Below are 16,750 nucleotides of genomic sequence, written 5' to 3' on the forward strand. Positions count from 1 at the left end.
ATGATGAAGGCATTCTTTTGGAGGAGAGCTGATTTAAAGAATTCTTCCATGGAATTGATAAGAATTGATGAGGTTTCTGTCAAAAAGCCACTCCGAGAATGACTTCAAACGTCTCCCTCTGCAACCAGTAGGTGGTTCAGGAATAGCCGAGTTGCTTAGATAAAGATGCAGGCAGGCAGTCTTCAGTGTGCAGGAAAAACAGGCCACTACACTACATGTGAGCCAAAGTTGGCCAATGAGTCATTCAGCTTCCTTTCCATCCTGGAGGAGAAGCTGATCTTATGGACTGAGAGGTCAGGCCTGGCAGACAGTCTGAGAGGCAGCAGGATTAACAAAAAATGCTCACCCTATAGTACCCATTTTTATAAGTCCTTCCCTTAACTCTAAGCAATCGTTTTAATGATTATTTTATTAGGAATCAAGAAGGGGAGTAGATACACACCAAATCTTAATAAAATATCATCCCAGTAAGAAAAGTATGAGTTACTTCTGTTTCTGTGTATCTATGAAATTCACTGAATTTCTATAAACACATGATTTTTGTAATCAGAAAAATCCTAAATAAAAACTTCTGTGAGCACTGAGGTTTTCCACAAGAACTGAACTTACTTAACTCTTTTGGAAATCAAAACTCCAAATTACTCATTTAGCTCTTGCCTAGTTTTCAAGTTAACTAATGAATTTGCTTGTGTCGTGTGTACGAGTGTTTTGTTTGTCTGTCTGTGTGCCTGGTGCCTGAGGTGGCTAGAAAAAGGTATCACATCCTCTGGGACCGTTACAGAGTTGTGAGCTGTCAGGTGGGTGCACGGGTCCTCTGGGTGTTGCAAACTGAACCTGAGCCATCTCTTAAACCCCTTTTTACTACTTTTCGTTGGTATAATCATTTTATGGACTTTGATGTTTAATTAAGAAAACACTCAAAATAATAATGCTACACTGCATGTAATATATAAATATTTTTCTGGTTTACAGTACAACCTTACCTGAGATAATTTAGAATCTTTAAAGGCAAAGTTCACTCTTTTTAAAAGAACAGGAACATAACTGCTTTTCTCTGCAGGGTACCATGATGGCATAGCATATGCAATGAAGTAGACAAGAGATGGGCGATAAACAGACCAGAGGTCTCTCCATGACGAATGTTAGCCAGTAAAACCTCCCCAGCCTACAGTGGACTGGCACTTGATGCCTCCCCTATGGAAAAGAAAGCTAACTGTTGTTGGCTGGTAGCTAAACAGACATACTAAGAATCCTGCCAACTACCAGATCATGACTGCTGTTTACTATGACAACTGACTTCCCAATTGGTGCCACTTATAGTACTGTACTAGCTCTTCTGGGAGCTAACCTTTCTCATCATCTGTAATAGCTGAACATGGGTCATTTGCTATCGTATAGTGTGGAAATACGTTAATAGGAATCTTGGTGCCATAAACACCTTTACTGGCTTCAGGAAGCTAGTAAATTCAAGCAAGTGGTCCCTCTAAACTGTGCTAATGGAATGGCAAATGGTCTTTTCTAACTTCGGTCTGCAGGTGATTTACAGTTATAACTCCTGGAACTATAATAATCAACAGACTAGGGAGGTGAAGGCACAGATAATAAAGCCTTGAGCATCTCTTACTAGAGGAACGCGGAGAGCTACGAGGCAAGCCCTGAAACACCTCTGTGTTCAGTCTGCCAAAACAGAAAAATACTAGTGAACACAAGAGAAAGAAACAGCATGGATTTTCCATCGTAGAACTCTGCTAACATTCTTTTCAGAATTAAACTCAAGGATTCTACAATTTCAAAACATCTTTAAGAACCATGAGACAAAATAAAAAGGCAAAAAAAAAAAAAAATTTAAAGCTTTTTTTTACTAGTGCTTAACAGAACATGGCTTCAGGCTGTAAAAACCTGTGCCTGAAACAAACTAGGAAAAGATAGCTTCAAAGACTAGCATTAAGTGCTAAAATAAGATTTTACAACCTGAGATGTCTCTGTTTGCAAAGATCTAACCAAACAAGACCCCTACATACTACTTTTACAGACCAGTTTCTAGTTCAGATTACAATGAAATTTTAGAAGCAATGGGAATGGAAGAGCCAAAGAGACACCCTACTGTTAACAGAAACACTCTGAAAGCCTTAGGTAAAGAGTGTCAAGCGCACCGCACCGCCTCTGCAAACCTCTTGTGGTGGCAAAGCTGAATGCTCCAGAACAGTGAGGGCCATTTAAAAGAAGAGTCCAGGGCCTGAGAGGGCATGCGACTACACCACAAGGTGGTGATTACACAGTGAGCACGTAAAAAAAGTCCAGACTCAAGGGCTCCAAGAGGTACTTCAAAACCAGCTAATAATCATGGCCAGGGACAGGAAAGTAAGTTCTCAAATGGCTACTGGAGGGGTGGGGGTGGAATAAAAAGACACTGGGCAAGAAAAAGCTGCCACCAGTTACCGCAGTGACTACTAGATACTATCATTCCATACTGCCCTGTTTGAATATTTGTCGCTTCCAAATTCATTTGCTGAAATCCTGAACTCCCAGGAACTGCTGTTGGAAGCTGCTTTTAGGAGGTGTAATACTTGGAGAGTGCAGGAGGGTTGAGTCCTTAGGGATGGTGCAAGAGTTGTTAGAGTCAACGCAAGGGAGCTCAGTTGCCCCTTTCACAGTGTAAGCATGAAACGGGGGGTGGGGTGGGGGGAGTGTATCTTGAAACAGGAGGCCTTCCTCACCCAGCCCTTACTATGTGGACCTCTTGATCTTGGATTCCCCAGGCTGCAGAATTAAGTATGACTTTAAAAAAAAGTTCCTGTTTACAAACTACTCAGTTTAACATACTTCATTCTAGCAGCCCAAATGGACTAACACCAACAGCAATGTCCCCACAATCAGACAGGGGACCTCGGGTAAAGAACGCCAAACATTAGTCTACCCACTTTGAGAAAACTAGCACCAACAGTTCATCAGTTAGCTCTACAACCACCTTTACCAAGCCTGGTCATCAAGCTGACTACTACTTCCAACAGTCCCCTGTTGAAGGGAAAATTGTTTTTCTTTCTACCAACAGACAACAGCTGACAAATAGAAAACAGTGGCTTTTTCCTGACTTCTTATGATTAGGAAACACAGAAAATACTACAAGTAAAATCACACTGAATGTGCATAGAACTTGAAATGTGGTTTCACTTGTATCTGTAAAAACTATTTATAACTGCAGGTTGCTCCTTCAGCTTATGACCTATAGAGAAAAATGCCAAAAACATTAGTAATGTTGCAATGAAAGTGGTAGACCATAGAACAGAAAACAACTGCAGGACAGTTTAGAGACTGCATTTATTTAATTAGGTATTGACAAGATCTCTATGCATCCAGTAAGAATGTAACAATGAGGCTGCTACCAATGTTAAGTTAGAAAACATCAGTTTTGTTGTCTCAAAAGAAGAGGAGGAGCAGGAGCAGGAGCAGGAGGAAGAGTAATAAGGGAAAGGCTAAGATTAATGCTCATGTGTAATACCATTCATTCACCTTGCATGAAGAGGCCTTGAGTTCAACCCTCACCACAGTAAAACCTTAGCAATAGTTAAAAGTAAAGGAAATTGGGGAAATGCAAGACCTAGGAAAGATAGTTTTACCACTTAAATGGTAAGCACAGATAAATTGACATGTAGTAGCAACACTTCCCAAACAAGGGTGTAAGAATCTTAGAAGAAACATGGATGGGGCAGGGGCTCACCACTCCCACCTCTAGAGAAGGAGGTGTTGATAGTTCACGGCTTCTGGGGGAGGGAAAATCAGTTTTCTTTCAGAGTATGTCCCTGATAGTTTGACTACACTTCAATGGATGGCCCCACACCTAAGACTATATGGGCTTGGTGGATTATTTAAAAAAAAAAAAAAAAAAAAAAAAAGACAGGAGTTCAGAGGGGTAGCTGGAATGAGGGTGATCTGAGAGTAATTAGGAGGTAGAATGAGAAAATAAATATGATCAAAATATATAGTATGCATGTATGAAATTCTCGAAAATAATAGTATATTAGAAAATATGACAACTCCTTTTGAAAAAAAAAAACTTTGGAGATATATGGACTTGGGAAAAGGGTCAATTAAGGCACATTCAAGTATTACAAATACTAGATGTGACAGACAATGCTAAGGCAATTCACTCTGGTGGTCTAACTTAAGATAACTACATGTTTGCCTGCCCCACAGCTTTTCCTACTGCTGGGGAATAACAATTCTCCCACTGCACACCATCTCAGTGAGTCAACAACCAAGGCACCTGCAGAACCCAAACTGGGCCTAAGACACACTCTCAGAGGGCAATGGCATTAAAAACTGTTGGAAAGGTTACTATTTCAGGGTCCCGACAAGATGTCCCTATACTCCTGGGTTCCTAAAGCTACTCAAGGTCTTGTCGACTCTGAGGCCTACTTCTCCAGCACCAGCATCGACATGGAAGATGTACCATCTTCTTCTCCTTTCCATCCAGGCAGTCAGATTTCATTTCTATGGCTTACAACCAAAAACCTTTTCCTGATTAGCTATAATTTTGAATCTAGGAGAATTCAGTTTCTTAAGAGACTTGAGGGATCAGTTTTAATTTGACTGGAAAAAAACCTAATACTTTTATGGTAAGATAGGACTATATCACTGAGTTCAAAATTTATGCAAAATTTTAAGGTGTTAAGTTTTATTGAGATCTTTGAAAAGATCTTCTCTTTTCCCTCTCCCATGTGAGTATTTATTGATGAGGTTAGGAACTGCTGGTACAGGGCTCAACCAACCATAATATATAGATAGGACTTGCAACTAACTAGATAAATGTGAGCAAATACTATTTAAACCCCAAGGGCCCCTTTCCACACCTGTATAATGTAACAATACCTACCTCATATGGGTATTACCCCAGGCCCGGAGTTAACACTGAGAAAGAAGTAGCACTGTTCTCAGAAGCAGTGTTTCAGCAGTCACAGCATAAAGACAAACAGGCAGTTGACTCTCCCCCAAGAGATGACTCAGTCTGCTCCGCCTGTTTGTGGTCCTGCTCAATAAAACTGCACCATCTACTCTAACTGTGTGACTCTTAAATCTAGTCTTCAAGAAGCCTTTAACTCTTGCCTTCTTGGAACACAGTGCCTCTCTGTTTGGAAACCTGATGGGCCTGCTGGAAGATGAGAACCCACGGAGCTAAGAGGAGAATAGTCATGAAAGTTCCAAGGAAGGGGGTGGGGATAGGATGTAAATCATGTCAGAGAAGGTAATCAGTGCAAGAACTGAGATGCCCTAAGGAGAAGAAACTAAATGGGGGCAGGAGGGGGGGCACAGATGACTCAGCAGTTAAAGAGAGCATCTTCTTCTTCCAAAGGACCCAAGTTTGGTCACCAGTACACACAGAGCAGCTCACAGCCACCTATAGCTCCAGGGAATGTATCCAATGACCCATGCTCTCCCTTCGCTTGCACGCATATAAACACAGGTACACACATAAACTATCTTAAATGGCTTAAAAAGAAATAAAATGATGGTTGTTTCAAGCCACAGTGTTCTGGAGTAGTTTGTTAGTGGGCAATACATAGTTGATGGACATGCTTCATTTATTATCATGTTGCAATATCTTATATTCCAAACATTTACTAATGTTTCCTATAAATTGTTACAATCAAAGAGTAACTACACCACAGCCAAATGCAGCCACACTTAACTCTTCATGACTATGTCAAGATTAATTCCATATAAACACTACACTGTATCTCAGGGGGAAAAAAAATTGGGTCCCACTCTCAAGCAAAGGTAACAAGTGATGTAAAAGTAAAAATTTGACCATGGTTAAGACAGGTACAAACATAGCTGAGTTAAACTGAAGGTAACTGGCTAATAAAACAAAGAAAACTTTACTTAAAACCTAAACATCAGCCCATATTCTCTTCTTTGCCAGCACCAGCATTTTCTTATTAAAGTTTTCAAAGATGGTGAAATTCTCAAAAGTTCACCAAACATAGCAAAACGCAGTTACATAAAGTCATCATGTATTCAACAAATTTTATGAAGTAGCAAGTCCATGCTAGTGAGTTATTAACCCTAAACACTTCTTTGTTTGTTTGTTTTTGCATAGTGTCCACAAAGAGTGAGATTAGAGAATACACAGGTCTTGGTCAAATATCTGGTCTGGTTAGTATGGCCGAATGTGCCCAGAAAGGCTTCTGCCCAAATGCAAGTCTGTATCTGCAAGAGAGACACTGGCAGCTAGCTCCATTATTACTAACCAATTCTGCTGTAAATTACTCCACCCTTATCCTTCAAAGGCTTCTTCCTGCTCAGCTGCTGCTAAGTATGTGGCACTCTGCTAAGCCTTTATCTCATACTTCAACCTTCTCAACAATTCTGAAGTGCCAGTCTCTTGTTTTACAGATGAGGGAGGGGAGGCCTCCCTGGATGAAGTGGCAGAATAGGCAGGAGAACACATGCTTTCCACTGCTCCACTCAGGCTACCTCTACGGGAAAAACTCTTTGAGACCACATAGGAATTCACACTAAAATACGGCACTGTATATTAGCTTTAGCAATGGAAAAGTCTGTATGTATGTTTAGAGCAAGTTCCTTTTAGTCCTGTATATATTCTCTTTCCCTACTGAAGGAGTCTAGAAAATATTAGTTATACAGAAAACTCCCTTAGAGCTACATGCATGAGGAAGTGTATTTATTTAATTGGTTCATTACAACATAGACCATCAATAGAATTAGTTATGCCGGCAGTGGTGATGTACGCCTTTAATCCCAGCATTTGGGAGGCAGAGGCAGGTGCATCTCTATGAGTTCAAGGCCAGCCTGGCCAAAGAGTGAGTTCCAGGAAAGGCGCAAAGCTACATGGAGAAACCCTCTCTCGAAACCCACCCCCCCAAAAAATAGAATTAGTTATTACAGGGAATGAGAGCTTATTTAGCAACAAATAGGAAATGTTTTCAATTATTGTGCCTATTCTCTAATACCTTTATCATTTTCCCCTTGATTATAGAGGAAGCATAAGCTAGCTGGAAAAAAACAAAAAAACAAAAACAAAAACAAAACAAAACAAAACAAAAACATGAAAAAGGTCACCCAAGATCTTACTACATCCAGTTGACAAAGTTCTTGTTGGTTCAGAATCTGTTTCCTTAGCTATGTGTTTACAGGGTTTTGTCCACCTCTGAAAACTCCATTATACATACCCTCATGCAATGCTATTTTCATCTAAATATGATTCCATACCAATAAATGTTGACCCACGCCCTTCCTAAAGACTACACAGTACTTCACTCTACAAATGGGCCCTAATGTTCTCTACTAGAGGTATATTTAGAATACATCTAAAGTTCTGATGTTCACAATACATGGAAGGGGGTAGTCTGAGGCATATGTCTGTGCATAATTGAGCAATTGTTTCCATCATTTCCCAGATGTATACTTAATATTTTCTTAATGGCTTGAGATTTGCATTTTCCAAACCGTCATTCAAAATATACACCAAGTTTAGTATTTTTTTTTTTTTTTTTGCAGGGGGGGGGGGGGGAATCTCACTATGTATCCCTGGACCTCTATGTAAATGATCTGGCCTCAAACTCACAGAGATCCACCTGCCTTCACCCCCACCTCTGTCTTCCCAGTGCTGGGACTAAAGGCATTAGCCACACTGCTTGGTTTCAAATTTAATTTTTAAAAACAAGAAAACTCCTAAATGCCAAGAGTAAAATATCTTTCACTTAGATACTATCTTTTATCTAGATAGTACCTATATAAAAAGAAAATAAAATTTTAGATTGCATTCTATCACTAAATATGTAAAATACCAACTCACCTCTCTGACACTGTATTAGGGTTATGCGTGCACAGGAGGAAATTCTAAAATTCCTTATACCATTGAGTGATTTAGTATCTTGTAGCTTTAAAAAGTTAAGCTCTAAAACATACTAGCATCAAAACAAGTAAATCAGTAAATAATGTTGAAAGACAGAAAAAGCAAACAACCACAACAACCAGAGCAGTTTACCATGTCACCAAATCTGCATCCGGTACAAGAGAGAATGGGTCAAAGGGAGTGAGAAGGAGACACTGAAAGAAGCTGTTCTTGTGTCCAATGAGATGGCTTAGTGGGCTTGTCACCAAGTCTGGTGACCTGAGTTCGATTCCCAATACCCACATGATGGAGGAGAAACTGACTCTCACACTGAGTCTGACCTATGCACATATTAAATAAATAAATACACACATACATACATACATACATAAAATGTAATTACGCTGTCCTCAGAGCATCATGGACTGTCAGATAAATTACACACAAACACGTGTATCTACACATGTTCTGTACAGGCCGATCTGGAGCTAATCTCTGGGGAGTAGAAGACAACAGAAGTGTTGGTGTGCTGTGTTTAACCACATATACCATGCAAACGAAGATGAAGGGACCCAGGATACAGGCTTCCTTAAGGTAAGGCAGAGTCCAGTTAGCAGGCTGGGGGCCATGTTTACTACCTTCCCTTAGGGTAAAGGAGGGCAAGAGGAATACTCTAGGACACATTTCAATCAAGCTTTGCAGAAAATGGGCAGGGTGACAACATCTTCAGCAATAAACAAAATTAACTAGTGACACATTGTAGTACCAGACTAAGACAGAAGTACCACAAATGACCAGTAACAACACACTGCCTAGAGGTCTATCCTACGGGGAATACAGCGTTACATCAAGCTGCCATACCAAAAGCATGGTAGCAAAGAGCAGTGAGTGCACCTGTGGGGTAGACTATAGCTTGGTGGAGTCACTATTCTGTAATATTCTTCTATTTCGGGGGAAGGGACTGGGATGGGGTCTCATGTGGCTCACTCAGGCTAGCTTCCAGCTTACTTCGTAGCTGAAGATGCCCTTGATTCTCCTGTCTCCATCTCCCACGTGCAAGGATTACAGGTATGTACCACTACCACACCTGACTGAATCTAGGAATGGGCAATTCCCAGGGCTGGCTACACACAGCACAAATTATGAATGGCTTTTATATTTTCAAATACTTGAAAATAGCTGTCTTGTGGCATAAAGACTTGTAAAGTTCAGATGTCTGTGTCTATTAATAAAGGTTTACCGTACACGCCACAGCCACTCATTTCCTACTATAATGGTGGGGTTGAGTAAGTACAGAAAACCAGATAGATGGCACAGTTCAAAATATTCACCCTCTCATCCTTCACAGACGCTGTTCTCAGCCATAAAACCAACTAACTTGTAAACAAATTACAACTCAAAATTTGGGAGGTTTTCTTGGTTTGGCCAAAAACAAAGCCAGAATTTGGACATGACCTTCCATTCTCCCAGACAGTAGTTCCACTGCCGCAAACAGTAAACAAGTGTTGACAGATGCCATAGGCCCCAGAGGTGCTGGAGTGCCGAGCATGGAGACAGCATGGGAAAGGACTTCCTGAACTGAGCGCAGGACGACGACGGGGCCACAAAGACGCGCGCGGGTCAAGGTGCTTGCCATCAGACTAACACTCTGAGTTTGGCGCCTCGGAGAAGCAATTTCTGGTAGTTGTCCTCTGGTCTCCACATGCAAATCCATGGCACACACACACGCGCATGAGCGCACGCGCGCGCGCACACTGCACCCACACACGTGCACACACACACGTGCACACACACACACACACTGCACCCACACACGTGCACACACACACACACACACACTGCACCCACACACGTGCACACACACACACACACTGCACCCACACACGTGCACACACACACACACACTGCACCCACACACGTGCACACACACACACACACTGCACCCACACACGTGCACACACACACACACATGCACATGAGCGCACGCGCACACACTGCACCCACACACATGCACACACACACGCACACACACACACACACACTGCACCCACACACGCGCACACACACACGTGCACACACACGCACACACACTGCACACACACACACACACTGCACCCACACACGTGCACACACACACGCACACACACACACACAAATAATTAAAAAAAATTAAAAATTCATTAAAAGAAAGGATAGTTCAGAATGTCAATGAGAAAATGGGGATGATCAAAGATGTCTTTTGAAAGGGATTATCTGATTATCTTATCTAAAGATGAGAATTCAGTTATTTTCAAAATGTCTACCATCCTCGGGACACTTAGGAAAGAGCAAGGTCTTTTGCATCTATTAGCCTATTTAATAACCATCTTAACCATTTGAAAATTCTGGTCCATACTGGCCCAAGCTAAACAAACCAGAGATTCTGAGAGTCAAACCCCAATTCAAGGCTAAAGCTTTAACACTGATAATTATTACCCGACCCAATATCAGTGACATGAATGTTCTCCATGACTGAGAAGAATAGCCAAAGGCCACAGAAACAGTCAAAGAAAGTTTATTTTAAAAGCTAAAGCATCCTTTGTTTGTTTTGATTTGAAACAGAGTCTCTCTACATAGCCCTGGCTGTCCTGTAACTCACTGTGTAGACCAGGCTGGCCTAAAGATCCTCCTGCCTCTGTTTCTGCCTCGAGAGCTAGGATTAAAGGCATGTACCACCATGACAGGTCCACTAAGGCATTCTAGAAATGTCTTCCATATCATCTCAAATTGTTTTGATTCATAATGTCCCTGCTTCCTTCAACATTTAACTTTTTTTCCCTATAAAGAAAAATCAGCATAAATACTATGGTAGTTTGAATGTACTTGGCCCCCCATAAGCTCATAAGGAGTGGCAGTATTAGGAAATATGGCTTTGTTGGAGTGGATATGGCCTTCTTGGAGGAAATGTGTCACTGTGGGGGTGGGCTCTGAGGTTTCCTATGCTCAGGATTCTGCCAGTGAGCTCACTTCCTGCTGCTCACTTCCTGTAGCACTCTCAGCTCCAGCACCACATCTGCCTGCACACGGCCATGCTCCCTGACAATGGACTGAACCTCTGAAACTGCAAGTGAGCCATCTCAATTAAATGTTTTCTTTAGAAGTATTGCTGTGGTCATGGTGTCTCTTCACAGCAATAGAAACCCTAACTAAGACAGATACCCAAGTCCCAAGGTCTTTTAAAGAACATAGAGAGTTGGAAGTGCAACCAGTGATACACCAACTGCTTACCATGTGTGAGATCCTGAATTCAATTTGCACCATAGTGCGAGGAGAGGGGCACACTGATTGGGTAACTAAAGTTACAGGTGTACCTTCTAACCAAAATGGAGGAGGTGATGACACACTTTTTAGGGATGATGAACCAGAAAATATGTTTTCATTCCTTAACTTAGTTTTTTTTTTTCATTTAAACTACAAATGAAAAACAAATGTTAAAAAAATCTCTCTCACAAATAAAGCATCTCCTTGTTCTCTTCCTATGCAACAGCTACCACTTCTGTCTTGCCAAATGCAGCATTTCCCACCTCCCACAAGTGTCCACAGTATGAGGGTCACTTCTCCTCTCCCACTTTTGAAAACCTGATTTTTAAAAAGCATTTTACATGATAATATCTAAGCTACATGGAAATAATGCATATTATTAACATATCCCAATTGTTCAGATTTACTCAGAAATGTTTTAATGTAAACTAATCTTGTGGGCTAATCAGTGGGCTCAGAACTTCAGGCAGATAACTCCTGGCCCTCAGAACACCTCTACTAGGTAGGCAACATCCAAAATAAAATAAGAAGGCCAGCAAGAAAGGAGACACAGATGCAGAAACCAAGCTTGAACTTCATTTTATTTTCAATCAGAAGCTGTGTTTTTCCCACCAGGTTCTGTGCCGAACAAAGCACAAATACACTTCCTCAGCATCATTATCTCCCAGGCAAATTGCAAAATTGCTACAGAGAAGTAAAGGAGTTGAGTTAAATGAACCATTTAGTTTAAAGGCTAGCGTCAAGCACAACTCTGCTTATTCTACTGCAGTTTACCTAGGACAAACCTTTAGATATGATAAAGCCAGTCACAGTGAAGCCAGAACCAGCACGTCAGGCTGGCTTGCCCTACTCGATTTACCAACTAACTACCAAAGCTTTGCCAAAGAACAAAATAGAAGTGACTTTGCACCTTAGACACCACACAATCAGACCGACAACCACTTTTGAAAGGACCGGGCATAAGGACCTAGGTTTTTGGTTTTGGTCTTAGAAACGATTCCCCATGGTGTCGGAAAAGGGCCAACACTGCTGGAGGGAATACAAACGTGCAGCCACTATGGAAATGAGAGTGTTAGCTAGAAACAAATTTACTTCATGATCCAGCTCTACCGCTGCTGGACTTCACATCCTACTCCAGAGTACTCGTTCATGTTTGCTGCTGCTCTGCTCACAATAGCAGAAAAGTAGAAGCAGCCTAGGAGTCCATCAATGGATGAATGGACAATGAAAATGTAGTTACTATATTTACACAATGGAATTCTATTCAGCCGTAAAGATAAATGAATTTTTGAAATTTGCAGGTAAATAGATGAAGCTAGAAGTAATTATTTTGACTGAGGTAACCCAGACTGAGAAAGACAAATGCCACACATTTGTTCTCTCTCCTATGAGGATGCTAGCATTGAATCTTTAGATATATGTATTTAACTGCAGTACCCATAGAAGGCAGGAGACAGTATGGGGATGTGAAAGGGGCAAGGTTTCAAGGGAAGGGGTAGAACAATGGTGGAATGAAGGGAGAAAGGGGAATAATGGAAAAAGAAAGACTAATTTGGGTGGGACATGGGAAGACAAGGAAGAAGAGGGGAGGTTAACACTGAAGACCTTTGTAGAGGCTTCCAAAATGCACACATACACATAAAGAAGGTTTAAACAGTCATCCAGTAACAGGTAAGGAGAGTGGCAAGGGGCAACATCCCCAGATATCCAAGGGTATCAAATAAAAAACCCAGAACCTTTTCCTGAGCTATTGGTCCAAGAATTCCTATAGACTCAACCCCCCAAAATTACAGGCTATTACCACTGTTCTAGGTCATCCTTCAGAAGGTGATGGTGAGACCCTATTGCTGAAGATACCACATACCTGACACATAGATCATAGAAAAATCTAGCTGGTAATGACCTGGAAGCCGCATCCCTACTTGCCAGTTTTCATGGTGTTAAAAGGTGTCATGTATGCTATAGGGGAGAAAAGTCATCAGCAGCCTAGCCCAGCTGTAAGGTCTACAACTGGCCTGACAAAACATGCCTACTGGTACGAAGGTGGCAGGAACATTATGGGAGTAGCCAGCCAGTCTTTGATTGGACTGAAAGCTTGTTCACAATATGGACCCTATATCAGATATTGATAACTGGGACAAAAACATATGGCTTCTAGGTGAAAGGCTCTAGAAGAGAACCTAATAACATTACTCTGCTAAATGAACACAGTAATCAACCACCCCTTCAGTTCTTAGCTTTACACACACAGATTTGTGTATCTCTCAGCACCCATCAGAGAAGCTTCTTTTTGCAGTAGATGGTGATTAATACAGAGACCTAAAACCAGTTGGTGCGCAAATGCTCCCATGTCTAAATGGGACATCTATACCACTCCCCTACCCCAAGTCTTAGGGAACAAGGAAGGGTGTGAGTGAAGACTGTAGGAGCCACAGGGAGTACATGTACAAGATTAACCCCCTAAAATCCCAAGATGGATGGAGAGAGGCTCATGAAGTCCCACCTCTAGGTGAGGAACTATTTATTGGCAACTGATAGCTTCTGTGAGAGGGAGCTAATTTTCTTCAGAGATGGAAGCCCAGACAGGCTACTCATGCTCAGTAAGTAGTCCCACACCCATGTACACACAGGTAGAACCAAATGGACCAAATTATTTTAAAAGAGGGGGGTGAGGGCTGAAGAGATGGCTCAGTGGATAAGAACAATGGCTGCTTTTCCAGGGGACCCACATTCAACTCACAGAACCCACATGGTACTCCAATCCCAGGGGATCAGATACTCTCTTCTGGCCTCTATGAGCATCAGGCATATTCATGGTTTACAGACATACATGAAGGCAGAACATTTACACACATGCAGTAAAAATAAGTAACTATTTAGAGAGAGCACATGAAGTTGGAGGAAAAGGGGAGATGTTGGAAAGCAGGGATGTAGATTTGATCAAAACACATTATATACACATACAGGGCTCAGCAGTTAAGAGCACGTGTTGCTCTTGCAAAGGAGCTGGGTTCAATTCCCAGTATCGACACGGTGACTCACAACCATCTGAAACTCCAGTCCTAAGGTATCCAATGGCCTCTACTGACCAGCACAGGCACCAAGCCCACATGTGGTTGTATCAGCAGAAACCCTGACCAACACACCAAGGATGCAGACCAAACCATTGGTTCTCTTATCAGTCTTTATATTTCCAAAAGGCAAATGTTAAATAAACTAACTCCTTAACTAATATCTCATAATCTCAAAAAAGGAGGAACTAAGGAGACCACTAACACTGTAGTTAACAAGTTCAAGTCTGCTTCTTGGTAGCTTAAAACACATTACTTCCCAAGTCTCTGTTTCTGCCTGTCAAAATTTCCCTTTAAAAAAAGAAAAGAAAAGAAAGAGAAGAAACACGGGCTTGAGTCCAGACTACTTTAACATTAGCATATAAAAAGATCATTTCTAAAATTCATTACAAACTGTTCTCTCAATGTATATCATATAATAAGAGGAATTCTCAGATGCTCAACTCATAGATTCTTGTCAGTGAAATAATGAATTAAATTATATGCTTTGAAGAAAACATCAGCGACTTCAAACGGCTCAGCTATTTCCTACCACTCCACCTCCCATCACCTGAGCCAAGAGTGTTCAGGAATGTTTATTTTCAAGTGTTACTTATGGTTTTCTTACTTTAGAAAGTTTCTAGCCCTGGTTAACAAATTTGTGAGCAATCAAATAAACTTAGGAAAGTGTTTGGCCATGGCTCATCTGTGAAAACCTGATAGTGTCTCATGAAAGCTTAAATCATAGAGGGCAGTGCAATGTTCTTATGAAAACATTAACAACGATTTGATATCACTAGATACTGTTTCTTTTCTCTCTCTCTCTCTCTCTCTCTCTCTCTCTCTCTCTCTCTCTCTCTCTCTCTGTTTGGTTTTTGGTTTTCGAGACAGGGTTTCTCTGTGTAGTTTTGGAGCCTGTCCTGGATCTCAGTCTGTAGACCAGGCTGGCCTCGAACTCACAGAGATCCACCTGGCTCTGCCTCCCGAGTGCTGGGATTAAAGGCGTGCAGCACCACTGTCCAGTTAAATATTGTTTCTTAGTCAGCAAAATGCTGATAAGGTCAAGAAATGTTTCTTAAAACGCATCCTTTTACTACCTGACAGTTTCCTTTGAAACAAGAAATCTCCCCCACCAAAATGCTGGGGCACCTATGCAGCCCTAGCTGACCCAAAACTCCATATTTAGACCCAGATTGGCCTCAACGCACAGTCCTGCCAGCCCAGATGGGATTAAAGGCATGGCTACCACTAGCCTGATAAAATTTTTTTTTTTTCTTTTTGAGCTGAGGATCGAACCCAGAGCCTTGCGCTTGCTAGGCAAACACTCTACCACTGAGCTAAATCCCCAACCCACCCTTAATGAATTTAAGATTACAATTATCCTTCCGTTTACATCAAGAAAATGAACGGGGGGGGGGGGGGGGGGGGGGGGGGAGGGAGAGTAAGGGAGAAAGGGAGAAAGGGAGGGAGGAAGGAAGGAAGGAAGGAAGGATGGATGAACAGGTCCAAAGTCCAAGTTATGAACAGCTTTTAGGCCAATGCTATTTCAAAAGTCAGAGATGACAGCTTCAGCATTTAGAAGAGGTCAGTTATGACAAAAGTCAGTAATGTATTTGACATACACAGTTCTGCCCAGAGGTTAAAACCACTTCACTATCATATATGGTGATCCCAAGTATCTGCTAAAGAACAGGGAACACGGGGCAGATGCATGGACCCCACTTCAGGAAAGAACTCTGAACAACCAAACTGACATCCACACAATTGCGTTATGCAGGATCAGAAGATGCAAGGGCCTTGGGATCACAAAAACTGGAAAAAAGCGAACATGCATCTGAGTGTAACTCTCCCCTGCTAGAGGTCAAATCAGCCTCCAACAATACCAGGGCTTGTCTCTCACCACTTAGGTGGTTCCATTTAGGAGACTGCTCAAAGTCGAATCAGTGGTTTTTCTGAAGAGCTGACAATAAACGTGTAGTGTGCTCCGGAAATGTGCCCTCTACATCCCAAGCGACGTTTTTAGTGAGCAGCGCCCCCTCCCCCAACACCTTCTCCTTTCAACTTCCCTTTAAGAAGCATTTTTTGAAAAGCAAAGATATTACGAAAATGAAGGCACCCCATCTGGAGTCCAGCAGCGCGGGAGAACTGGGCGGGGGGCGGGCGAGGACGGCAGGGACTAAGCTCCTGGTCCTGAGCAAACTCCTCCCAAAGGTCGCCAAGTTCCCCCACCCCTTTCCCAGCACCTGCCAGAACGCAAGAAGGGAGGGTGGCTTGCCGCGCCCAACCCAGGGGCCCGGGTTCGAGACCAGCCGCGACGCGCGTGGGCGCCCACTCGGCTGCCGTCGCCGCGGCCCCGTGCCACTCGGCGCGAGCAGCCCCCAGCAGCCGGGGGGGCGGGCGGCGGTCCCCTGGAGCGGCGGGCGCGGAGCCCCGCGAGCGCGCGCAGCCCGGAGCTCACCTGGCGGCTGGCCGCGGCCTCCAGGGCGGCCTGTGGGCGCGGGCCGGGCCGGACGGCGGGGGGCGCGGGCCGAGCCGCCGCCGGCCG

General features: G+C 42.7%; 1 protein-coding gene across 6 annotated transcripts in view; it reads right to left on the reverse strand.

Moving 5' to 3' along the window:
- The window catches only part of Atxn7 (ataxin 7), a 144,581-nt gene extending 127,860 nt beyond the window's left edge, over positions 1–16,721 (reverse strand). For 4 of the 6 annotated variants that reach the window (XM_036199931.1, XM_036199924.1, XM_036199933.1 and 1 more), the window contains exon 1: positions 16,664–16,721. The gene's annotated coding sequence lies outside the window, so the exon portion shown is untranslated. The remainder of the gene's footprint in view (positions 1–16,663) is intronic. The other 2 variants (XM_036199929.1, XM_036199925.1) reach the window with 2 other exon arrangements.
- Positions 16,722–16,750: the final 29 nt, after the last annotated feature.

Source organism: Onychomys torridus, chromosome 9, assembly GCF_903995425.1.
Source record: "Onychomys torridus chromosome 9, mOncTor1.1, whole genome shotgun sequence".
NCBI lineage: Eukaryota > Metazoa > Chordata > Mammalia > Rodentia > Cricetidae > Onychomys > Onychomys torridus.